Source organism: Lagenorhynchus albirostris, chromosome 5, assembly GCF_949774975.1.
Source record: "Lagenorhynchus albirostris chromosome 5, mLagAlb1.1, whole genome shotgun sequence".
Classification (NCBI taxonomy): domain Eukaryota; kingdom Metazoa; phylum Chordata; class Mammalia; order Artiodactyla; family Delphinidae; genus Lagenorhynchus; species Lagenorhynchus albirostris.
In genome coordinates, this window is record NC_083099.1 from 21,693,017 (window position 1) to 21,720,366 (window position 27,350).

Below are 27,350 nucleotides of genomic sequence, written 5' to 3' on the forward strand. Positions count from 1 at the left end.
TCTGTTGTTTAGTGTAGCCACCTTCATGGATTATCTTAGCTAGATTTTCTGGATTACTTGTTGCAGCTTCTACATCAGCACCTACTTACTGCTCTGTCTTGCACTTTTATATTATAGAAATGGGTTATTTCCTTAAACCTCATGAATCAAACTTTTGATAGCTTCAGACTTTTCTTCTGCTAGCTTCAGACTTTTCTTCTGCAGCTTCTTCACCTCTCTCAGCCTTAATAGAATTGAGGAGAGTTAGGGCCTTGCTCTGGATTAGGCTTTGGCTTAATGTTGTAGGTGGTTTGATCTTCCATCTAAGACCACTAAAACTTTCTCCGTATCAGCAATAAGGCTGTTTCACTTTCTTATCATTAGTGTGTTCACTGGAGCAGCGCTTTTAATTTCCTTCAAGAACTTTTCCTTTGCAATCATGACTTGGCTAACTATTTGGCACAAGAGACCTAGGTTTTAACTTATCTCAGCTTTTGACACACTTCCCTCAGTAAGCCTAATTATTCTAGCTTTTAATTTACAGTGTGAGACATGCAACTCTTCCTATCACTTGAATATGTAGAGGCCATTGTAGGGTTATTCACTGGTCTAATTTCAATATTGTTGTGTCTTGGGGAATAGGAAGGCCTGAGGAGAGGGAGAAAAACAGGGAATGGCCTCTCCATTGAGCAGTCAGAATACACACACTTATGGATTAAATTTGCCATTATATGTGGATGTGGTTTGTGTCACTACAAAACAATTACAATTGTAACATCAAAGATCACTGATCACAGAACACCGTAACAAATATAATAATAATTTAAAAGTTTGAAATATTGAGAGAATTACCAAAATGTGACACAGAGACACTATAGTGAGCAAATGCTGTAAGAAAAATGGTGCCAACAGACTGGCTAGACAGAGGTTGCCACAACCTTCAATATGTAAAAAACACGATATCCGTAAAGTACAATAAAGTGAAGCATAATAAAATGAAGTATGCCTGTACTCAACTATATGTTGCTTAAACACACATATACTCACACAAACACATACATTTTAAGTATAAAAGATGAACTTAAAATAAATTTCCAAGGACTTTATGAAGAAAAGTTTTAAATTCCAACAAAAGACACCAAAACACATAACCAAGTAGGAAGGCATACTATGTTCTCAGAGATAAAAGGTCAATATAATAAAGATCTCAGTTCTCACTAAACAGATAGATAAACTTAATTCTAACCTAGACTGAGTGTAAATTTCATACGGAACTGATTTTAATGTCTGAAGGACATAAAGAAGTCTTTAACTAATAAAAGTTGTATATGTTAGGAACTGTGAAGTGTCTGAGATTTTATCCCACCTGCAAACTAAAAACTTAACTTACCAGAGCTTCAACATGCTGGCAGAATACACAAGAATCCTGGGTCAGAAACAAAGGACATTATCACACACAGCGATGTCAGTTGCTAGATTACTGATGTTTCTTTGTACCAGAGCTCTGGTTCCTAGAGGGTGACACAAAGAGAGCCAGATGGCAAATGCATAACCAGTTGGTTTTATTACAGAAAAGAAACTCTGGCTTCAGAAAACAGACAATTTTATAATGGGCATTAAACTTGCCTACTCTATGTTCTGAAGGGATAAGTTATCTTTATTTATAATTGCTTTATAGGAGGACATTTTCTCCATCTTTCAAGCCTGTTCTATACAAGCATCCAGAATATATGGACCATCTTTCAGTTTTTAATGTAGAAGTAATTTCAGACTTACAGAAGAGATTCACCAGTTGTCAAATTCTTCCATTTACCATCTCTCTCTGTCTCTGTCTCTCCCTGTCACCCCCTCATCTTCTTCCTTCTCCCTCTCCCTCTGTCTCTCTATCTCTGTTTTCTAGCCATTTGAGGATAACTTAAAGACAAAATGCTACAGTACCTCTTAATATTTCAGTGTATGTTTCTTAAAGACTACTGTACAGCCATCAAATTCTAGGAATTAACTTATCATTTATGTAGTACTACCTTCTACTCCACAGACTATTTAATTTCACAAAATGTTACAATAAAGTCTTTTATGGACCCCGGGATCCAATCTATTATCCTACAAAGCGTTTTGTTGTCCTGTTTCTGTAATCTACTTCAACATATATCCTGAATATGGTGGTATTTCACAATTTAGCTCTCTGACCCTTGCCACAATCATTTTTCTTTAGTTTTTCTTAATTTTAAATACTTAGTTCTAATACATAGAGACAATTCCTAAAATAATATTTGTACTGAAATTTTTATACAAATTTTAAATGAGCTCTTGTTATTCTTGAGTTATTTTAATGTAATATAAATATTTTGTACAATAATATAACTGGAAAATGTGCCAAAAAAGAATAGATCATAGTCTAGATACATGCAAATACAAATCACTTTCTTTTAAATCTCTCCTAACGAGACACAGCAAAATATATTAGCAGTGTTTAACAAAATTTATAGATGAATGACTTTTACCTCTGAAGTTTCAAAAAATTCAGATTACATCAAATATTAAATTATAGGCATAGTGCAAAGGGGAATTATACAGTGGTGCTGGATAGCATCTGAAAAAGGTCACCTAAGTACACAATATTGTTTCCCACTTTGTAACAAAAACACTATCCTATAATTTACCCATCATACTGCTACAGAGAGAAAAAGGAAATTGCTAATACTAAGACAGCAAAATAAACATGCTTTAAATTATTTATAATATTTATAAATTGAGTAAAAAATTTCCTTCACAAGTGGTTGAGAACAACTATTGTAAAACTCCTAGTGAACCATTAAGGTAATTGTTCTTTGAAGATTTCCCATGATCAGACGAAAAATATACAGAAAATAAAAATTAAAGTAGATTTTTTTTTCTTTTAAGCAGGTGAGTATAGTAACTGGGGAAATTGAAGCAAATGCAATTTTTTAGTAAAGTTGGGGAAAATGAAGTCTCGTTTAGATATTTCAAGACACCATGGGGAACATATATTATTTTCTCCTACAGTCATTGTGCAGACCAAAAGAAATACTATGACATGTTTTCAAGATGTACAGGGCAAAGTGGAAGTATACTTCTTCCCCTCAGTCTTCCAGTAATAGAGATGTTATTATTCATTCCTATAGTCCCAAGGCAATTATGAGGCTTTAGGGGACAGAGAAGGTATATATTTTTTACCTTGTGCCTCCCCAAAGAGCAAAAATGAAGCCTAGCTTTCTTTATAGGATGGACTATATTTAGTGACTGTACATCATAAGCCTTTGAACTGAGGTCTTAGAAAAGCTAGGGCTCTAAATTTATATTTGGAAGATCAGAATCATACCTTGTTTTTGTAAGGCCAAATTGTATAACCTGTACAAATTTCAGGTTCTTTAACTCTGAGGAACAATTTTGTGAGGTACATTAAATGACTAAGTTAAATGATCTAGGTAGAAATACTCTTTAAATTATTTATGGTAATGTGTGACATTACAATTGCTTGAATTACTTAGTTGTACCTAATTCTTTTCACTAAATACACACAGAGAAAACTTTCAAATATGATGGGAATCCATAATTATGAGTGAGGGGAATGTTGAAACTATGTACAGAAAAAAAAAAGAAAAAAGGTGATGGGATAAAGAGAGAGTTGACTCATGGTTAGATAGGTAGACAGTGATAGACGGAAGAAGGAAAGAAAGAAAGAAAGAGAGAGGGAGGGAGGAAGGGAGGAAGGAAGGAAGGAAGGAAAGGAAAAGAGAGGTGAGGGAGATAAACTGAATAAATAAAGAGCATAAAGATGTTAAATACCACATATACAGAGTACTATCTGGTTAATGATATTGGCAATAAGTACATTTTTACTGTACCCTCTAAAATCCATGTTTATGTAGTCTCCTATATCATACTTATAACAATCATTTTAAAATGAGGAAAGGTGTGTATGTATTTATATTATCTTTCAGCTGTTTACCCAAATCTTAGCATGGTGTCATGCACTCCGTCGGGACTCAAGAAATATTTTTTTTGAGAAAATATTAGGAAAATTCCCAAACATTCTTTATCTTTTTACTATAATTTTCACCTTCCTTTTCTTTATGGCTTTACTGGGAACATGGAAAGGAGAAATTTTCTCCCACTTACTAATACTAACCTTTACCCTGATACTTTCAACCTTACATAAAAATCATGTCTTCTTTGTAGCACGTGTTATCAAAAAGACAGAAAGTCCCACCTCATGATACCCATCTATTGTCCATCATTCTCTGCCTCTTTTATCCATTGATGAACTCTACACTTAACCTTTTCCTCTACCCTGTTTGCTCACACCCTTTCAAAATGAACATTCCACCCAATACCAGACCTTCGGATTGCTGTCATTTCTCCAAGCCCATGCCTTCTACACCTGAGTTCTCACCCTGGCCAACATCATCATACATAACTTATCTACTTTTCTAATTTTAATGAGCAGTATTGAACTCTGATCATAGATCATGATCATGATCATGACCTCCTGTATTTTAGTTTTCCCTTTAACAATCTGTTCTTCAGTTCCTTTTGTATATTTATATATGATATTGCTTTTTGCTCCTAGTATATCAGCCCTTTCTGATCTTTGTTTAATCCCATACAGCTCAGATCCCATGGTTGGTCGTTGAATTGCTTTACCATAATCATCCTTTACTCTCTTATACCTCTATCCTTCAACACACTAATGCACCAAAATTCTAATCCTCAAACAATTTAACCATCTCTTCAATCAAATTTCTTACATTGTTCATCCCCCATTTTATCTTTCTAAAGCTAAAAATTGCTCTGGTTCTTTTGAAACATCCCTAAGACAGTCTTCACTTTTGTGGTTTTTCTCATGGGCTCTACATTTCTTAGAATGAAATTCTTATACCTTATACCTCTTTAAGTCCTACTCATCACTTTAGACTCAGTCCAGCATTCATCTTGTCCAGAAAGTCTCACATGATCATCTCTAGATGGAAGACATCTCTCATCTCTGCTCCCATGAACATTTTTATTATTGCATTGTCTTATTTGGATCACTACAGAAGCATATATTGAGAAGCATTTGAGGACTGGTTGTTTATTGGGGAGATGAGCTCAGAAAACATTGGTAACAGATTGGGGAAGTGAGACAGGGAAGAAAAGGTATCTTATTTTTAGAATTGCCACTGTAAGTTGAGTGAAGCTTAACTCTACTGGGGAACCTTGAGAACCAATGTAGGACATGCCTATAATTATCCAACTTCCATCATTTATTGTCAGAGCACTGCTGGATGGAAATTGTTATTTCTCTGGCATTTCTGACCTGTCACTCAGCCAGGTAGAAGAGGCTCCAGTAGCCAGAGACACACGTTAGGTAACAAATTGGAAGTAGCTAGTGGAAATTAGGCTCTCATGCAAGGAAACTGTAAGCTATAAAGGAAATATGAGTAAGGCATTGATGTATCTGCTTCATCCATTTAACCACAATATAGCTATTTTTTGTGCATATCTCCTAGTAGATTATTAAGTTTCTTGAAAGAATGTATGTGTGTATATGTGTGTGTGTATGCGTGTGTGTGTATTTTATCTTCCTGTTACTGAATTGGGTAGTCATAAAATAAATATTTGTCACACAATCTGAAAACAAAATGTTTAACTTTCAGAGCTTGCTAATTAGTTTAGTACCAACAATACATTGAGTATATTGGGTCATTAGTTCTAGAACTATTATTAATTAGATATAGCATTATATAATAAACATAAATATACCTAAACAATAGTCAAAAATAACGTTTGGAGTACATTTGGAAACTCACTTATATTTCAACAGGGAAAACATATAAGGCTTTGGTACTTTTTATATTTTTAAAAGGATAAGATCCGACTATTCCTGAAACTTACTTCCTTTTATTGGCCATTCTGAATGATTGATAAAGAAATTATGTTCATAGCCTTTAAAATGATACTGTGATGCAAAAATGTGGAAGAGTTATAGTTAAAGCAGATCCATTCTACATTATTTTATTTGCCCAAAGACTATGGAGAAAGAAGCTTGGAAATTATTTTCTATTCAAACAATATGAAGAAAAAGTGTATTCTAACATATTGCATATGATGTGGATACATTATATATTACAATAAAAATGAAAGCATATCATATTTTCAGAATGAAACTTTGACTTTCTTTACCAGCTAGAGTGAGGAGAAAAAGGAAAACTGTCAATGTGGGACTGTAACAGTTAAGAGAAATTATGTTGCCTCTGTTGAGCTTGTCAAGACCCACTTTGAGAGTGGGAAATATCTCCCCATCATATCATTCGACAAAGCTTAAAACTTTGTACATATATGTCAATTATAAAAATAGGAGAATAATGCTTCTACTCTAGTTTCTGGAGATTTCTGACATTTTGTCAGTAAATTTGACATTAATGCAGCAAACCCAGGCCTCTAGTTTAGCCTAATAGTATAGGCAAAGTATAGGAAAAGGGATTTTAGAATAAGTGAATGGATTGGGGGGTGAGAGAGCAAACACACCAAAATGGCTTACTTATGTTCCATGCATTAATTACTTTGTACCTATAAAAATGTAAATGTATGCTGATTTAGTCTGAGAATAAAAGTGCCTTGCATTTTAGAAAGTTAGCTTATATTGAATCAGTGAATTATTTAAACAAATGAGTGAGGTGTCAAAATAAGATACTAAAGAATGCCAGATGGCCCTGATTCATATTCTGGTTAATGCCTGTCAGTAATAAGAAGATAACTTGAATAAAGCAAATGATTCCCCTTAAAAAGAAAACTTACCTAATATGAAACATAAACATGGATTCAGTGTTGATTGTGCCCAAACAGATTTCCTGGCAAATAAAAAATAATTTTTTGCGTGTATGTAACCACAGTGGTAAAAGAGACATTCTTATTTAGATGTATTTGTGGGAATTTTTAATGAAAACATCTCATTCTTTAACACTGAATTTTAAACTATCCAAAGGAGAGCTGTTTGTTTATTTTAAAAGAAATTTTGTAAGATATCAACTGAAAATCATGATAGTTTCCTAAAATCTCAAATGTGTCCATTCCTCCAGCTTGCATTAATACTATGAATGTATTTATAGAAGGCAAAGCAATAAAAATCATGCCTGACATAGCAAATTATTCTTCAAACAAGAATGCCTTCATGAATGCACAGGCAAGTGAAAAAGATGTTTCTCTAGAGTGTTTAGAAATGATATTTTCACTAAACTTCTAAAATTTAGAAGTTTTAGAAGCTCCAAAATTTTTTTTTTCAGATGGTGTGAATGTCCCTTCCTATTTCTACAGAAGACAGTTCTGCAGAGTATAGTATAAAGACCTCTCAACAAGGACTGATGAGACATGGCTTCTAGACTATACTGTGCAAGAAAAGTTATATATCCTAAAATAAAAGTATTTTAAAGTAATACTTTAACTGTCTTGTTTTTAAGAAAACATAGGATAATTATTTTGTCATGTATAAATCATTGGTTCGTTCTTATAATTAAATGTGTCTTTATAAAAGTCTTTAATCATTTAAATTTTTGTCAACAAAGGATATACAGTATTTTTAATGCTGATATTTTAGAGCCTCCATTGAAGTACATAAAAAGAGACTTGAATGTTCAATTATGGAATGACTAAATATTGGGAAGATGTCAGTCTTCCAACCACTAATCTATACATTCAAAGAAATACCAATAAAATTTAAATTGCAGAGAGGAGGTTCAAGATGGCGGGAGAGTAAGATGCAGAGATCAACTTCCTCCCCACAAATACATCAGAAATACATCTACATGTGGAACTCTCCTACAGAACACCTACTGAACAATAGCAGAAGACCTCAGACCTCCCAAAAGGCAAGAAAATCCCCACGTTCCTGGGTAGGGCAAAAGAAAAAAGAAAAAAACAGAGACAAAAGAATGGGGACGGGACCTGCACCAGTGGGAGGGAGCTGTGAAGGAGGAAAGGTTTCCACACACTAGGAAGGCCCTCCGCGGGCGGAGACTGCGGGTGGCGGAGGGGGAAGCTTCGGAGCCGCAGAGGAGAGTGCAGCAACAGGGGTGCGGAGGGCAAAGCGGAGAGATTCCCGCACAGAAGATCGGTGCCGAGCGGCACTCACCAGCCCGAGAGGCTTGTCTGCTCACCCGCCGGGGCGGGCGGGGTTGGGAGCTGCGTCTCTGGCTTCGGTCGGAGCGCAGGGAGAGGACGGGGGTTGGCAGCGTGAACACAGCCTGAAGGGGGCTAGTGAGCCACGGCTAGCTGGGAGGGAGTCCGGGAAAAGGTCTGGAGCTGCCTTAAGTGGCAAGAGACCTTTGTGTCGAGATGCACAAGGAGAGGGGATTCAGTGCACCGCTTAAACAAGCTTCAGAGACAGGCGCGAGCCACGGCTATCAGTATGGACCCCAGAGACAGGCATGAAATGCTAAGCCTGCTACTGCAGCCACCAAGAAGCCTGTGTGCAAGAACAGGTCACTATCCACACCTCCCCATCTGGGAGCCTGTGCAGCCCGCCACTGCAAGGGTCCCAGGATCCAGGGACAACTTCCCTGGGAGAACACACCCCGCCCCGCAGGGTGCGCAACGTCACGCTGGCCTCTGCCGCCGCAGGCTCGCCCCGCATACATACCCCTCCCTCCCCTCGGCCTGAGTGAGCCAGAGCCGCCAAATCAGCTGCTCCTTTAACCCTGTCCTGTGTGAGTGAAGAATGGACGCCCTCAGGTGACCTACACGCACAGGCGGGGCCAAATCCAAAGCTGAACCCCAGGAGCTGTGTGAACAAAGAAGAGAAAGGGAAATTTCTCATAGCAGCCTCATGAGCAGTGGATTAATCCCCACAATCAACTTGATGTACCCTGTTTCTGTGGAATCCCTGAATAGACAACAAATCATCCCAAATTGAGGAGGTGGACTTTGGGAGCAACGGTATATATATATATATATATATATATATTTTTTTTTTTCCTTTTTATCTTTTTGTGAGTGTGTATGTGTGTGCTTCTGTGTGTGACTTTCTCTGTATAGCTTTGCTTTTACATTTGTCCTAGGGTTCTGTCACTCCGTTTTTTTTTTTTTATACTTAAAAATATTTTTTTCTTAATAATTATTTTTTATTTTAATAACTATTTTATTTTATTTTACTGTACTTTATTTTACTTTCTTCTTTCTTTCTTTCTTTCTTTCTTTTTTTCCTCTCTTTTATTCTGAGCCATGTGAATGAAAGGCTCTAGGTGCTCCAGCCAGGGGTCAGGGCTGTGCCACTTAGGTGGGAGAGCCAAGTTCAGGACACTGGTCCACAAGAGACCTCCCAGCTCCACATAATATCAAACGGCAAAAATCTCCCAGATATCTCCATCTCAACACCAACACCCAGCTCCACTCAATGACGAGCAAGATACAGTGAAAGGCACCCTATGCCAAACAACGAGTAAGACAGGAACACAACCAGTTCCATTAGCACAGAGGCTGCCTAAAATCATAATAAGGCCACAAACACCCCAAAACACACCACCAGACGTGGACCTGCCCACCAGAAAGACAAGATCCATCCTCATCCACCAGAACACAGGCACTAGTCCCCTCCACCAGGAAGCCTACACAACCCACTGAACCAACCTTAGCCACTGGGGACGGACACCAAAAACAATGAGAACTACGAACCTGCAGCCTGCGAAAAAGAGAGCTCAAACACAGTAAGCTAAGCAAAATGAGAAGACAGAGAAACACAGAGCAAATGAAAGATCAAGATAAAAACCCACCAGACCTAACAAATGAAGAGGAAATAGGCAGTCTACCTGAAAAAGAATTCAGAATAATGATAGTAACAATGATCCAAAATCTTGGAAAGAGAATGGAGAAAATACAAGAAATGTTTAACAAGGACCCAGAAGAACTAAAGAGCAAACAAACAGTGATGAACAACACAATAAATGAAATTAAAATTTCTCTAGAAGGAATCAATAGCAGAATAACTGAGGCAGAAGACTGGATAAGTGACTTGGAAGATAAAATAGTGGAAATAAATATTGCAGAGTAGAATAAAAAAAAGAATGAAAAGAATTGAGGACAGTCTCAGAGACCTCTGGGACAATATTAAACATACCAACATTCAAAGTATAGGGGTCCCAGAAGAAGAAGAGAAAAAGAAAGGGACTGGGAAAAATTGGAAGAGATTATAGACGAAAACTTCCCTAATATGGGAAAGGAAATAGTTAATCAAATCCAGGAAGCATAGAGAGTCCCATACAGGAAAAATCTAAGGAGAAACACGCCAAGACACACATTAATCAAACTATAAAAAATCAAATACAGTGAACAAATATTAAAAGCAGCAAGGGAAAAACAACAAATAACTCACAAGGGAATCCCCATAAGGTTAACAGCTGATCTTTCAGCAGAAACTCTGCAAGCCAGAAGGGAGTGGCAGGACATGTTTAAAGTGATGAAGTAGATAAACCTACAACCAAGATTTTTCTACCCAGCAAGGATCTCATTGAGATTTGATGGAGAAATTAAAAGCTTTAAAGATAAAGAAAAGCTAAGAGAATTCAGCACCACCAACCAACTTTACAACAAATGCTAAAGGAACATAATAAAGGCCATATATGATAAACCCACAGCCAACATCATTCTCAATGGTGAAAAATTGAAACCATTTCCTCTAAGATCAGGAACAAGACAAGTTTGTCCACTCTCACCACTACTATTCAACATAGTTTTGGAAGTTTTAGCCACAGCAATCAGAGAAGAAAAAGAAATAAAAGGAATCCAAATTGGAGAAGAAGAAGTAAAGCTGTCACTGTTTGCAGATGAGATGATACTATACATAGAGAATCCTAAAGATTCTAGCAGAAAACTACTAGAGCTAATCAATGAATTTGGTAAAGTAGCAGGATACAAAAATTAATGCACAGAAATCTCTTGCATTCATATACACTAATGATGAAAAATCTGAAAGTGAAATTAAGAAAACACTCCCATTTACCATTGCAACAAAAAGAATAAAATATCTAGGAATAAACCTATCTAAGGAGGCAAAAGTTCTGTATGCACAAAATTATAAGACACTGATGAAAGAAATTAAAGATGATACAAATACATGTAGACATATACCATGTTCTTGGATTGGAAGAATCAACATTGTGAAAATGACTATACTACCCAAAGCAATCAACAGATTCAGTGTGATCCCTATCAAACTATCAAGAGCATTTTTCACAGAACTAGAACAAAAAATTTCACAATTTGTATGGAAACACAAAAGATCCCGAATAGCCAAAGCAATCTTGAGAAAGAGAAACAGAGATGGAAGAATCAGGCTCCCTAACTTCACACTATACTACAAAGCTACAGTAATCAAGACAGTATGGTACTGGCACAAAAACAGAAAGGTAGATGAATGGAACAGGATAGAAAGTCCAGAAATAAACCCACGCACATATGGTCACCTTATCTTTGATAAAGGAGGCAAGAATATACAGTGGAGAAAAGATAGCCTCTTCAGTAAGTGGTGTTGGGAAAACTGGACAGCTACATGTAAAAGAATGAAATTAGAACACTCCCTAACACCATACACAAAAATAAACTCAAAATGGATTAAAGACCTAAATGTATGGAAAACGTAGGCAGAACACTCTATGACATAAATCACAGTAAGATCCTTTTTGACCCACCTCCTAGAGAAATGGAAATAAAAACAAAAATAAACAAATGGGACCTAATGAAACTTAAAAGCTTTTGCACAGCAAAGGAAACCATAAACAAGAGGAAAAGACAACCCTCAGAATGGGAGAAAATATTTGTAAATGAAGCAACTGACAAAGGATTGAAGCAACTGTAAATTAAGCAACTGACAAAGGATTAATCTCCAAAATTTACAAGCAGCTCAATATCAAAAAAACAAACAACCCAATCCAAAAATGGGCAGAAGACCTAAACAGACATTTCTCCAAAGAAGATATACAGATTGCCAACAAACACATGAAAGAATGTTCAACATCATTAATCATTAGAGAAATGCAAATCAAAACTACAATGAGATATCATCCTACACTGGTCAGAATGGCCATTATCAAAAAATCTCCAAAAATAAATGCTGGAGAGGGTGTGGAGGAAAGGGATCCCTATTGCACTGTTGTTGGCAATGAAAACTGATACAGCCGCTATGGAGAACAGTAGGAAGTTCCTTAAAAAACTAAAAATAGAACTACATTATGACCCAGCAATCCCACTACTGTGCATATACTCTGAGAAAACGATAATTCAAAAAGAGTCATAAAAAAAAAAAAAAAAAGAGTCATGTACCAAGATGTTCATTGCAGCTCTATTTACATTAGCCAGGACATGGAATCAACCTAAATGCCCATCAACAGATAAATGGATAAAGAAGATGTGGCACATATATACCATGGAATATTACTCAGCCATAAAATAAACGAAATTGAGTTATTTGTATACAAATAATTCTGTCATACAGAGTGAAGTAAGTCAGAAGGAGAAAAACAAATACTGTATGCTAACACATATATACGGAATCTAAAAAAAAAAAAATGGTCATGAAGAACCTAGGAGCAAGACAGGAATAAAGACCCAGACCTACTAGAGAATGGACTTGAGGATACGGGGAGGGGGAATGGTAAGCTGGGACAAAGTGAGAGAGTGGCATGGACATATATACACTACCAAATTAAATAGATAGCTAGTGGGAAGCAGCCGCATAGCACCGGGAGATAAGCTCGGTGCTTTGTTACCACTTAGAGGGGAGGGATAGGGAGGGTGGGAGGGAGGGAGACGTAAGAGGGAAGAGATATGGAGACATATGTATATGTATAACTGATTCACTTTGTTATAAAGCAGAAACTAACACACCACTGTAAAGCAATTATACTCCCATAAAGATGTTTTAAAAATATTTAAATTGCTTTTCTTTTTTGAGGAAACTGACATTTTTCAAAATTGTTTTTCAAAGACTAAAGATCCTAACAGCTAAATCATTTTAAAGAAGAGGATGCGCTCTGTGAAATATTCCTAGATCTTTGGAACAGAAGAGTGAGCTCAAAAATAGACGTACATATATATAGAAACATTGATACGATAAAGGTGGCCATTTAAGTCAGTGCTACATGGTACTGGGAAAACTGGCTAACTAGATAAGAAATAATGTCGAATCCTTAGCTAATATACATCCCAATATATTAAAGACCTAAATGTAAGCAGTAAAATCATAAAGTCAAAGAGGAAAATTCAGGCCAATATCACTGTGGATTAGATTGGGAAGAGAGTCCTTGATAGGTTGCCAAAAGCACTCACTATAAGGCAAAACAGATTGACTTGACTACATCTGCTTAAAGTTTAGCTAAATTACTTCATGGTATTGCCGCCTTAGCATTTGTTTGTTTATTTATTTAGCCAAGAAAATTTCAGGAACCTTATACTGACACTAGCCTCGCATACAAGTGCATGCCCTAGATAGCAGCCCAGAGTCACAAGCAAATGTAAGTTCCTGATATGATTTCTCCAACAGCCCTGTGGTCAAGTCTTCCCTGCCACCTAGCACTTTTTCTTTATGTGCTTTTTGGATAAGACCCTCATGTGAATTATCTAAACCGTGCTCTTCTGATTTGAAACGATAAATTTGGCCTTCGCCTGAGAATATCCAAGCACTCCACCAACAGACCCTAATAATGGCATGTGCCCCAGGTCCTGCCTCTCTCTGTCTGCACTCTGCCTTGACCTCCCTCATGGCCCCTCCAGGCATACTGGGTATTTCCTCCAGGGCCTGTGATAAATGCATAACATCCAATATTTTATTTAACGAAAGACATTAGAGATGCATGTAATAGACCTAATGACAGTCTGGGAGAAAATATTTAACATACTAAAACTAATAAGCCATTAATAACTGGAATATATAAGAAACTCCCGGAAATTAACAAGAACATGATGAGAAACAGGTTTAAAATGGCAAGGGAATAGGACTAGAATTTTCACAGATTTCCCAAATTATTGTTCAACCTCATTAGAAATTCAATAACATTAAGATAAACTAAATTACCAAATTAAATTAAGTTAAAACAACAGTGAGGTACATGTATATGCCTGTCAGCATAGTGCAAAAAGTAAGACTAATAGCTAATAACTAGGTTGTTAGGGACGAGAGGAGACAGTCTGTTACATCATCCATTGCTGGTAGAAGTGGACATGCACATACATAGCCATTTGGGGGGAAATGTAGATATCATTAATAACATTACTCCAGATTGTAACTCTGTAAACCAAGCTATACAATAGTATAAAGCCAAGTATAATATAGTGGTTTAACGTTATCTCTTAAATAAGATGATTTGATTTTACTCTACCCATCTGCTCACTACCAAGTAATTTACTTAACTTCTCTGTGCCTCAGTTTCTTCTTTTGAAAAATTAAAATAGGAATAGTATTTGTCTCAAAAATTATTTTAAGAATGGAGGTAAGCTTATAGATGTAATATATTTAGAAAAATATATAGCAAATTATAACTACAAAAGGAAATACGAACTAGGAAACATGTGAGTATGTCCATCAGGAGATCTTTGGAGCAGGAAGTTGGAAGCATCCTGGGTATCTATCATTAGGGGAATTAAAAAGTAATATGTGGTTGGTGCATAGTACAAAATAATAGGCATTGATAAGATTAATAATCTTGAGCAACAGGAGTAGATCTTAAATATTTAGAGTAAATGTATTTGAATTTTTAAAATACCAGACTTCCTATTCATATCAAACATGAAAAACCTTAGATATCATCAAACATCCTCAAAACAAGAAGAAAGCTGAACAAACTGAAAATCAACAGTTCTTCTTAGATCCATTAGAGAACTGAGGTCATAAGGCAGACCTCTGCCCCCCAAACTATAGGGAAAGGCAGATACCAACAATCACAGCTTCCTGGGAGCAGAAGCCCTCTTCAAGAGTCAGTACTGGTAGGACTACTAGTTAAAACATGAAAATAACTTGTACAACTCAAAATAAGAAGATGAACAATCCAATTAAAAAGTGTACAAAAGATCTGAACAAAAACTTCATCAAAGAATATATACAAAAGGCAAATAAGCATATAAAAGTATGCTCAACATCATATGTCAATAGAGAATTGCAAATTAAAATGACATTGAGATATCACTACACACCTATTAGATTGGCCCAGATCCAGAACATGGACAGCATAAAATGCTGGAGAGGATGTGGAGAAATAGGAACTGTCATTCATTGCTGTTGGGAATGCAAAATGGTACAGTTGCTCTGGAAAACAACCTGGCAGTTTCTTACAAAACTTACAACACTCTTACCATTTGACCTAGTGATCATGCTCCTTGGTATTTACCCAAGGAGTCAAAAACGTAAGTCCACAAAAATACCTGCAAGTACATATTTATAGCAGCTTTTTTCATAATTGCCAAAACGCAGAAGCAACAAAGATGTCCTTCAATAAGTGAATGTATAAACTGTTGTACCTCCAGAAAATAGACTATTGTTCAGAAATAAAAAGAAATGAACTATCAAGCCACTAAAACATGTGGAGAAACATTAAATGCAGAGTACTAAGTGAAAGAAACCAGTCTGAAAAAGCTACATTAGTATGATTCAAATAATATAGCATTCTGGAAAAGGCAAAACTGTAAGGATGTGAAAAAATCGGTGATTGCCATAGGGTTGAGGCGCAAGGGAGGAAATACGAAAAGGAGGAGCACAGGGGACTTTTAGAGCAGTGAAACTTTCTTTGTGACATTGTGACGGTGTATACCTGACATTATGCATTTGTTAAAACCCATAAAACTGTTCAATACAAAGAGTGAATCCCAATGCAAACTATGGATTTTAATTTATAATGCATCAATATTGGTATCAATTGTTATAAATGTACCAAACTAATGCAAGATGTTAATAATTGGAGAAATTGGGGGCAAGTATGTGTGAACTCTGTATTTTCTGCTCAATTTTTCTGTAAAGGTAAAACTGCTCTAAAACTAACATCTACTAATTAAAAATTGCAATGAAGCAACACATATTGCAAAAAGATATATACATTGTAAGGACATATATCAAACTTATTAGGCTGGGTAGGGGAGGAAATAGGGTTCAGGGACAGAGATGAGAAAGAAGATAATAAGAGATGAGTTTTAGTGATAAAAAATTGTATAAAGAAAACTGAGGAATATATTAATAGCGTATTCCTCTGCCTAAGAACTCACAAAGAAAAGAGCACTAAGGATTTACCTTCATATTTATAATATTGACAATCAAGCATCCATCTTTTTAAAAAAATTAACTATAATTTGGAAAGTGCATGGTGATAAAGAGCAAGGCGAATAGGTAGAAAGTGGGGCAGAAGGAGGAAATATGAGATATCCTCTAAGTAAGAACTTTATCTTCAATAAATTTAATACATTTGCTGATGTAAGCTAAGCTGGTAAGAGCACTACTGACTTCAGGAACTGACTAAGCAGCAGCATAAGGATGACACAGCATTGCCAATGGTTATCATGACTGTAATTTCCTTTAAACCACTTTAGTATTGATGAAGCATGTGCCAGTAACTTTCATCTTTGAATTCTAGGCAGAATCAGTTGCAGTAATAAAGAATGCATCGTCCAGGAGTGCTCAGCTGTCATGATACCAAGAAAGAACTTTCCAGGGAGATTATCTGATATTGTCTAGGGGAGGGTTATGCTCTACAGGTGGCAGAGACAAGCCTTTCTGAAACCCTATCTTGATCAACAACTGATACTATGAAAATGTGCACACAATGATAAAAGTGATCTCTTAATTATCATGATGAATGTAGGAAACGAGCTCTCATTAGTAAAATTAAAGGTATTCAAGATATGTGGATTGGCTGAAATAACTTAGAGACTCTCCCCACTAACTAAGAATAAGTATGCAACCATTCTCATGGGTTTGGCTTCATCCCCAAAAGTTCTGACATTAAGGTATTGGTTTGGACTACATCCAGGTGCTGGGTCTCATTTCTGATAACATGCCATGATGAATCCTGGCTCTGGATCAGGCTCTGGAATGCATGTGTCTGCCTCATAAAGATGTAACTGGAACATTGAAAGCACAGAAAGCTGGAACTTTTCTGTCTCCAGGACAGGTTTAGGAACTGCCTTGCGCTTCCTTTGCTCATCAGTATTTGTTTGTTCTACAACTGTACATGTGGCAGAATTTGACCCGAGGCTGGCTCATCACGACCTCACTGAAAGGCTGAGAGAACTACCAGATTAAGAGGGTTTAAGTGGACAACTGTGATAAAATGACCGAAACAGTAGGTTTAACACCAATGAACTTAGTGTTCTTTGGACTTGGCTACAAGAGAGTGTGAGTGACGAGGTAAAAGGAGTTTCAGAGTTGTGGGGAACTGAAAGCAAATGTAAGAATGTGGCAGCAAGCAAAGTGGTCATTCTTTCAGGAAGGATAATGCAAGGAGTAGTTTTGCCCCTCCTGAGTGTCCTATATTGCCTAGATAAAGAGTTACCTGGAACACAGGGCCTCCTCTACAACCTTTCTCCCAGTGGGCAAGGCTGCATCCGAATTCAGCTTCCCATAGAATCAGTGATTCCTTCCCACCAGCAGCGGAAGCCAGTTCCCTTCTCCAAGCAGGGGAGGCCTTATATACCCTCAAGGACTCCAGGTGCTGAGCAGCTTGCATTCCCACACTACTCCTGTTAATAGACTAGTACCCAAATCTACATTGCTTGGTGCCAAGCAGTTTATTTCCAAACTGACAAAGTATTTACCCTTGTGTGATAAAGATCAAGGCAGGCCCGAACACAGCTCCATCTGATCTTATGGAAGAATGAGAGATCTACGCTTTCTCTTTTTTGTGAACCTCAGCCAAGTAAAAGTTTGCTTTCAAAATAAAAGCTATACCTCACCCTAGACCATGTTGTGGAGTGGTTCCAGCAGCCTGATGTTCAAAAGGTGACAATGGAGAATGTTACAGAGAATGAGTATGAGAGTATTGTGTGAGTAGCAAGAAGAAAATTGAGTCAAAGGGGGTTTTATAATGGACAGTCGTCTGTAAGATGTTTTATAGAGTAAAACAGGCTTGAAAATATTTAAATGTAAATGGGAGATAATGGAGAGAGTGGAAGATGCTGAAGAGTATAAGAGATAGAAAATAATCAATAGAGGAAAATCCCTAAGAAGGATAGGGGGCACACCATCCAGCACGCAAATGGGAAAAGACTCCATTGTCAAGTGGACAGCTCTACTGCATCAAGAGGTGAGGCCAACTACTGAGGCTGGTGGTATGTAAGGCTTCTTTACCTTCAAATCTCATACATTCTTAAACATTTCTAATGTTCTTTCTAATGGGCTGAATTGAGCTATGTGATTCACCTAAGCCTAATTATTGTGGTCAAGAAACATGCCCCTCACTGTTTGACCTAGACCTGACTTCCATATCTATCCCTAAACCATTCTACTGGCAAAAGGTTTGAAAGCACACTTGCATTAGTCAGGGTAATACTAGCTGCTATAAAAAACACAGTTCACAATAAAGTAGGCATTTATTTCTATGTAACAAAGAGTCCAAGATCAGTCTTCTGTATTGTTGGGTCACTCTCCCCTGAGTAATAATTTAGAGATTCTAGCTCTTTGTATCTTTTGGCTCCACTATCCTCAAGAAATGGCTTGCAAGATTGCTTTGTGCATGTGAATCAAACTGGTAAAAAGAGAAAGAAAAGTAAAAAACTATAATAAGAGACAAAGAAGGTCATATGTAAGAATACAAGTGTTGATTCATCCAGAGGATTTAACAGTTATAATTATATATGCATCAAACATCAAAGTACATAAATATATTAAGCAAATATAACAGATATGAAGGGACAAATAGACAAAAATATAATAAAAATAGGGGACTTCAATACACCACGTTAAACAATAAATAGATCACCCAAATAAAACATTAATAAAGAAACTATACCTTAGATCAAATGGACTAATAGACATACACAGAATACTCTATACAACAGCATCTTATTCTTGTCAAACACACATGGAACATTCTCCAAGATAAATCATGTGTTGAGTCACAAAACAAGCCTTAGCATAAGTAATGGTATGAAACTAGAAATCAATAATGAGGGAAAACTGAATTTATAAGTATGTGGAAACTAATACACTCAGCAACACACTCCTGAACAACCAATGGGCCAAAGAAGAAACCAAACTGGAATTTGTTTAGAAGTCTTTAAACAGACAGAAATTGAAATTCAACATACCAAAATCTATGTGATGCTGAAAAAGCAGTTCTAAGATGGAAGTTTATGGCTATAAATTCCTACATTAATAAAAAAGAAAGATGTCAAATAAACAACCTAACTTCATGCCTCAACTAACTAGAAAAAGAACAAATTAAGGCCAGGTTAGCAGAAGAAAGGAAATAAATATTAAAGCAGAAATAAATGAAATAGAGATAAGAAAAACAATAGAACAGATCAACACAACTAAGAGCTGTTTTTTTGAAAAGATAAATTAAACCTTTAGCTAGACTAACTAAAAGAAAGAGATAACTCAAATAAAACCAGAAATGAAGGTGGAGACATTACAAATGATACCACAGATACACAAAGGATTATAGAGACTTCTAAAAATAATTGTATGCCAACTAATTGGATAAACTAGAAAAAAATTGATAAATTCCAAGAAAAATATGACCTACAAAGAGCAAATCATGAATAAACAGAAAATCTGAAAAGACGAGTAATGTGTAAGGAGATTAAATAAGTAATCAAAAACCTTGCAACACAGAAAAGCCAAGACTAGATGGGTCAACAGGTAAATTTAATCAAACATTTAAGGAAGAATTAGTGCCAATCCTCCTCAAATTTTTCCAAAAAATAGAAGAGAACACTTTCAAGTTCATTGTATGAGGCCAGCATTACCTTCATACAAAAGCTAGATAAGGCACTACAAGAAAGGAAAACTGCAGGTTAATGTCCCTGATGAATATAGATGCAAAAATTCTCAATAAGATACTAACAAATCAAACTGAAAAGCACATTATACATTCATGATAAAGTAGGATTTACTCCTGGGATATAATGATGTTTCAACATATGCAAATCAATAAATGTGATAAACCACATAAACAAAATGAAAGATAAAAATTATGTGATCATTGCAATAGACACAGAAAAATTCAACATCTTTTCATGATAAAAACTCTAATCAAATTGGCTATAGAAAGAACATGCATCAACATAATAAAGGCCATAGATAACAAGCTCACACTGACATCATACTCAACAGTGAAAGGTGGAGAGCTTTCCTGCTAAGATCAGGAACATAACAAGTTTGCCCACTCTCACTATTCATATTCAACATACTACTGGAAGTTCTAGCCAGAGAACTTAGTCAAGAAAAAGAAATAAAAGGCAAGCAAATCAGAAAGGGAGAAGTAAAACTGTGTCTGTTTGGGGGCTTCCCTGGTGGCGCAGTGGTTGGGAGTCCGCCTGCCGATGCGGGGGACGCGGGTTCGTGCCCTGGTCTGGGAGGATCCCACGTGCCGCGGAGCGGCTGCGCCCGTGGGCCATGGCTGCTGGGCCTGTGCGTCCAAAGCCTGGGCTCCGCGGCGGGAGAGGCCACAGCAGTGAGAGGCCCGCGTACCACAGGAAAAAAAAAAAATTGTGTCTGTTTGTAGATGATAAAATCTTGTATACAGAAAACTTTAAAAAATTCACCAAAAAACTCCTAGAACTAATAAACAAATTCAGTAAAGTTGCATACAAAATAAACATGTAAAATTCCATTACACTTCTATACACTAACAAAAAACTATTTGAAAAAGAAATAAAGACAACAATCCCATTTACGATAGCATCAAAATTAATAAAGTACTTTGGAATAAATTTAACCAAGGAGGTGAAAGATCTATAAATTGAAAACCATAAGACATTGATGAAATAAATTGAAATAAATGGAAAGGAGGTATCCTCTGTTCATGGTTAGGAAGAATTAATATTGTTTAAAGCTATATAGTACCAAAGGCATTTATAGATTCAATGTCATCCCTACCAAGATTCCAATGGCATTATTTAGAGAAGCAGAAAAAACAATCTTAAAATTTATATGGAATCACAAAAGATCCTGAATAGCTAAAGTTATTCTGAGAAAGAAGAACAAAGCAGGAAGCATCACACCTCCTAATCTCAAGCTATATTATAAATCTAGAGTAATAAAAAGGGTATGGTACTGGCTTTAAAAACAGACACGTAGACCAAGGGAACAGAACTGAGAGACCAGAAATATATCCAGGTATACATGGTTAACTAATATTTGACAAGGGAGCCAAGAATATACAATGGAGGAAAGGTGGTCTCTTCAATAAATGGTGCTGGGAAAACTGGATATTCATATCCAGTAAAAGAATGAAACTAGACCTCTATCTTACACTTATAAAAATTAGCTCAAAATGAATTACAGGCTTAAATATGACTGAAAATTTAAAGCTAGGAGAAAACAAAGGAAAAAACTCCTTGACGTGTCTTGGCAATGATGTTTTTTCAATATTTTTATATCTTAGAATAGGAGATAGCTGTTAATCCTGAACTGAGTAGGCTAAAATGAACACAATAAATAACTAAGCTATTAAATCATAGATTCTTTTACAGGATTTCTCTATCTTTCATATGGAGGAAAGAACAATTCGATCTAACCTGAGTGTTATAGACTAGGAGATATTTGAAAATGAGAAATAAATAACTATACTTTATAATTTTTAATAGGAATAATATTCCTGACTATTTTCAGCCCAGAAGAAAATGTTCATTCTTCTAAGTCTAAAAATCCTGTGGAACTCTTGCCACAAGAGAATACATGACATAAAAAAAGCATTTTTCAAAAGGTTTCTAAAGAATGCAATCGAATTTATAATTTTCACTTACAATAAACCTGTGTTACACAGAGTTTTACAAATTAAATCCTGGAATAATATAGCTAAAGCAATAGAAAAAGCAGAAAAGTGTTACCTTTGATAAATTACAGACATAAGTTTTGATAATTACAATGAGCATATCAAACTTGATGTCAAGAGGTGACTAATCCACTGTGGGTAGACTGGCAAAATGTGGACAGCAGTTGCTGGTGACCCAGAACTGAGAAGATAAAAGAGAAACAGAGCATGAATGAATAAGAAAACACTTTAGCAGACTCTGGCTAAAGGTTTGAAAATATCCCATAAATAGGAATTTATAGTTCCCCTGAGATCCAACTTTTATTTATATTAATCACTTATCATACCATGCATTTGCATTTCCTTCTGTCTTCATCAATATTAGCTCAACAATATAGGCTTACTAACTTAACTCCTGGAGTTGCTGAAAAAAATTTTACATGTTGTATCTTTTAATGTTCAATTATATTTTTAATGTAAATTCTCACACAGTAAAGTAACCCCAATATTTAATGTTGGAAGGAGTTTTCCTTTTTTGGAGAACTGAAAATCTTTTTTTTTTTCCCAGATAATAAAAGGTTTCTTCTTCACCCTGACTTCTACAAAATGCTCAAAATCAAATTTAATCTATTTGATTTTCTCTACCAATATATTTTTGTCTTACCCAGTATTTTTTTCCCTCACTGTTTTCAAAAGTGGTTAATTCCCTCATTCTATTTTAAAGTAAGCAATGATTAATATCCTTCTGCTAAGGTTAACTAGCATTTTGCAAGTATTTAGTTTATTCTTATTCACTTTTTAAAAACAAATCCCTTTGCTTTTCTTCTGACACCCCCTATTCAATCTTTCCCATCTTAGTTAATGGAAATTCCATTCTACAAATTACTTATGTCAATAATCTTGCAGTTAGCCTTGACTTATCCTTATCTCATACTTTCTACAAAGTCCCACAATTCCTGTCAGTCCCACCTTCAAAGTATATCCAGTATCAAAATATATCCAGAACCTAAATATATTCATCTTTATTACTCATGAAAAACCTACCACCCTGCCCTGCTTGGACCAATGCAAAACTCTCTTAACTACTCTATTTCAAACATTTGGTCACTCCCGTCTATTGACAACAGGGTCTATTCTCTACATGACAATCACAATTATCCTGTTGAAACCTCTGATCATGTTCCATCCCTGCTCAGAAACCCTCCAATGGCTTCCAATCTCAGTCAAAGTGAATGTCATTATGCTCACAACAAGTGAATTACAAAGACCTCTTTTAGTTCTCTGACTTCACCTATCACTCTCACATTTGCCTTTCTGCCTCTAGACTTACTGGATTCCTTGCTGCTTCTTGAACAAGTCTTATATGCTACATCTCAAGGTCTATACATTTCCTGGTCTTTTTTAGGGACATGCAGTGGTCCAAAGTGATTGTACAATTTCACTCCCCCATCAGCAGTATATAAATGTGCCAGTACCCCCACATCCTTACTCACATTTAGTATGTCAGTGTTTTAAATTTTAGCTATTCTAATAGTGGTGGTCATCGTTTTTCATTTGTTTCACTGATATCTGTACATCATCTTTGGTGAAGTGTCTGTTCAAATATTTTGTCCATTTTTAAATGATTGCTTTATTATATTCTGAAAGTTTGTATGTTAGGGATACACTTTGCATATTAGGTGCATGATATACAAATACTTTCATGTCATCTGTGAAAAAAGACACTCTTACTTTATTTGTTCCAACTTGGATGCTTTTTACTTGTTTTTTCTTACCTGATTGTAAATGCTGAGAGTTTTTGAGAGAAATGGATATTAGATTTTGTCACATGATTTTTTTCTGAGTCAATTGATGTAGTAACAGCCCTTCATTGCTTGATGTCAAACATCTTGAAAAACACTTATTTTCCCCCTTTGTTTTGTTTAATTTTGGTTTGCTTGTTTAGCAGGAGGGAAAATCTGGTCCTTGTTATTCTGTCTTCCTCAGAAGCATTATTGTCATCTAATCTTTGTAGTAACTTTGAAAAATTCCATGTTATTTTTCTTCACAAAACCCTCTAAAAATTTGTCATTGGTCTCAGAATAAATTCCAAACACCTTACCGTGGTCTACAAGGTGAATAGTACATACCTATTTCTTCAACCTTATATCCACCTAACTTTTGAGACCATTACATCTGGTTATTTTGCTTTCTGTCTCTGGGAGACACAAAAGCCTTTAAAGTGTTAGTTTTTAAATGTATTTCCTCTCTCTGGAGAGTCCATCTCTAAATTCTCCACATGGCCCAGTAACTCTAACCCTTCAGGTTTAACGCCAATGCCATCTCCTTTTAAGTGACATTTAGTATCATATTACTCTTTTTTTTTTCTAATAGTGTTTACCAATATTTGAAACTAACTTTTAAAATTTGATTTTTTTTGGTAATTTTGCTCTCTCTTTCCTATGGAATATAAATTTTATGAAGACAGGAGTCTTACCCTGTGCACATCTATAAGCCTAACACATAGAATTGTGCAGAGCACGTGCAAGAAGGTGAACAAATATTTATTAAATAAATAATGTGGAATTAAATATTTTTGGAGTCCTGAATCTGATTACTTCCACATCCCATCATCACTCTAGTGAGAAACTTATTCTATTACTTTATGTATTATTTGTAAATTGTCCCTTTCTCTAAAAGACTGAAGACTATAGGCTCTTCTGAGAAGATAGGCATTTTTTTTCTTTTATCAGTTTTTTAATATGAATTTCACATTATGTCATATTTATTGTCATATACACTATGCAATAATAGAAAAAACACAGGCATTAGGGCCAGATAGCTTCCCCACTTCCCAGATGTGTGTTCTTTTCATAAGTTAGTTAACATTTTGATGCTTCAGTTTCCCAATTTATTACAGAAGGGTAATAATACATCACCTACCAGAGCTGTAGAAATGAATTGAGGTTATATACATGAGACCTGGCACATAATAAAGGCACAGAGTTTGTTCTTAAATTGTCTTTTACTTTAACCTAATTTCTAGATTTGATTTGTTTTAAATTAGGGCTGTGCGATTATTCAGACATGTTTAAATTAGTCTCTGCATAATAAGGCAAATGAGAACAACAATGTAGGGTGTAGAAAAGAGTTGTGGAGAGAGGGGAAGCTGCAATAGGCAAAATTGTCACTATTAATTTAATAATTTGGCATGAAAGATGAGTGTAGGAAGTATTTTTCGTGTTCATAAAGCGTGTATAATCATAATTATAACACAAAAATATCTGAACTTAGAAAAAGTATTTGATTCATGAATTCTAGTACACAAATGCTCTTAGCAAGAAATTATTCATTCAACATTGCCTCCTTTTAGAGAAGAGGAACTATGAATTTTCAGTGCAACTACGTGTAAATAGAAGTCTATACCTATCTCCTCCAGAATTAGGACAGTAGAACTGCATTCTAGGATATAAACCCAGCAAGCCACCACTCTCAACTATTAACATCTGTAATACGCCATTCCTATTTTTTTAAAGGTGATTCTGGTTGAGGATTATCGACTTTTACTACAAGAATAGCTGTAATAACAAATTAATGTGATATTTTCCATGACATCTCAGGCTTTTGAATAATTCTTAGACATTTCATAACATATTACCAATGAGCAATGCATGTCTGGAGTTACCTGGACAAATCCGGGGAAAAAAGAAAAAGACTGTCTTTTATATAGGATCACCTCTAGTGAATTTAAACAATGGATTTGCTTGACATTTTATGATTCCAGAAGAAAATATTTGGATAGTAGTTCAACTTATTATTAAATTAAAATTTTTAGGGGAGAGACCTTCAAGAGGACAGAGGAATAATACGTGGAGATCACCTGCTTCACCACAAATACATTCAGAAATACATCTATATGTGGAACAACTCCTACAGAACACCTACTGAATGCTGGCAGAAGACCTCAGACTTCCCAAAAGGCAAGAAACTCCCCACGTACCTGGGTAGGGCAAAAGAAAAAAGAGACAAAAGAATAGGGACGGGACCCACACCTCGGGGAGGGAGCTGTGAAGGAGGAAACGTTTCCACACACTAGGAAGCCCCTTCACTGGCAGAGACGGGGGGTGGCGGGAGGGAAGCTTTGGAGCCAAGCCACGGAGGAGAGCACAGCAACAGGGGTGCAGAGGGCAAAGCAGAGAGATTCCCTCACAGAAGATAGGTGCCAACCAGCACTCACCAGCCCGAGAGGGTTGTCTGCTCACCCACTGGGGTGGGCAGGGGCTGGGAGCTGAGGCTCCAGCTTCAGAGGTCAGATCCCAGGGAGAGAACTGGGGTTGGCTGTGAGAACACTTCCTGAAGTGGGCTAGTGCACCACAGCTGGCCGGGAGGGAGTCTGGGAAAAAGTCTGGACCTGCCTAAGAGGCAAGAGACCATTGTTTCGGAGTGTGCGAGGAGAGGGGATTCAGAGCACCGCCTAAAGAGCTCCAGAGATGGGCGCGAGCCACAGCTATCAGCGCAGACACCAGAGCCGGGCATGAGACGCTAAGGCTGCTACTGCAGCCACCAAGAAGCCTGTGTGCAAACACAGGTCACTCTCCACACCTCCCCTGCCAAGAACCTGTGCAGCCCGCCACTGGCAGGGTCCCGTGATCCAGGGACAGTTTCCCCCGGAGAACACAGGATGCACCTCAGGCTGTTACAATGTCATGCCTGCCTCTGCTGCTGCAGGCTCACCCCGCATTCCATGCGCCTCCCTCCCCCCGGCCTGACTGAGCCGGAGCCCCCTAATAAGCTATTCCTTTAACTCCGTCCTGTCTGATCGAAAAACAGAAGCCCTGAGGCAACCTACATGCAGAGGCGAGGCCAAATCCAAAGCTGAAACCCAAGAGCTATGTGAACAAAGAAGAGAAAGGGAAATTTCTCCCAGCAGCCTCAGGAGCAGCGGATTAAATCTCCACAATCAACTTGATGTACCCTGCATCTTTGGAATACCTGAATAGACAACGAATCATCCCAAAATTGAGGCGGTGGAATCTGGGAGCAACTGTAGACATGGGGTTTGCTTTTTTCATCTAATTTGCTTCTGGTTTTATGTTTACCTTAGTTTAGTATTTAGAGTTTATTATCATTGGTAGATTTGCTTATTGATTTGGTTGCTCACTTCCTTTTTTTAAAATATAGATATATATATATTTTTCCTTTTTCTCTTTTTGTGAGTGTGTATGTGTATGCTTCTATATGTAATTTTGTCTGTATAGCTTTGCTTTTACTATTTGTCCTAGGGTTCTGTCTGTCCTTTTGTTTTGTTTTCTTTTCTTTATAAGTACAATTTTAGTGCTTGTTATCATTGGTGGATGTGTTTATTGGTTTGGCTGCTCTTCTATCTTTTTTTAAAGACTTTTAAATTATCTTATTTGTAATAATATTTTTTTATTTTAATAACTT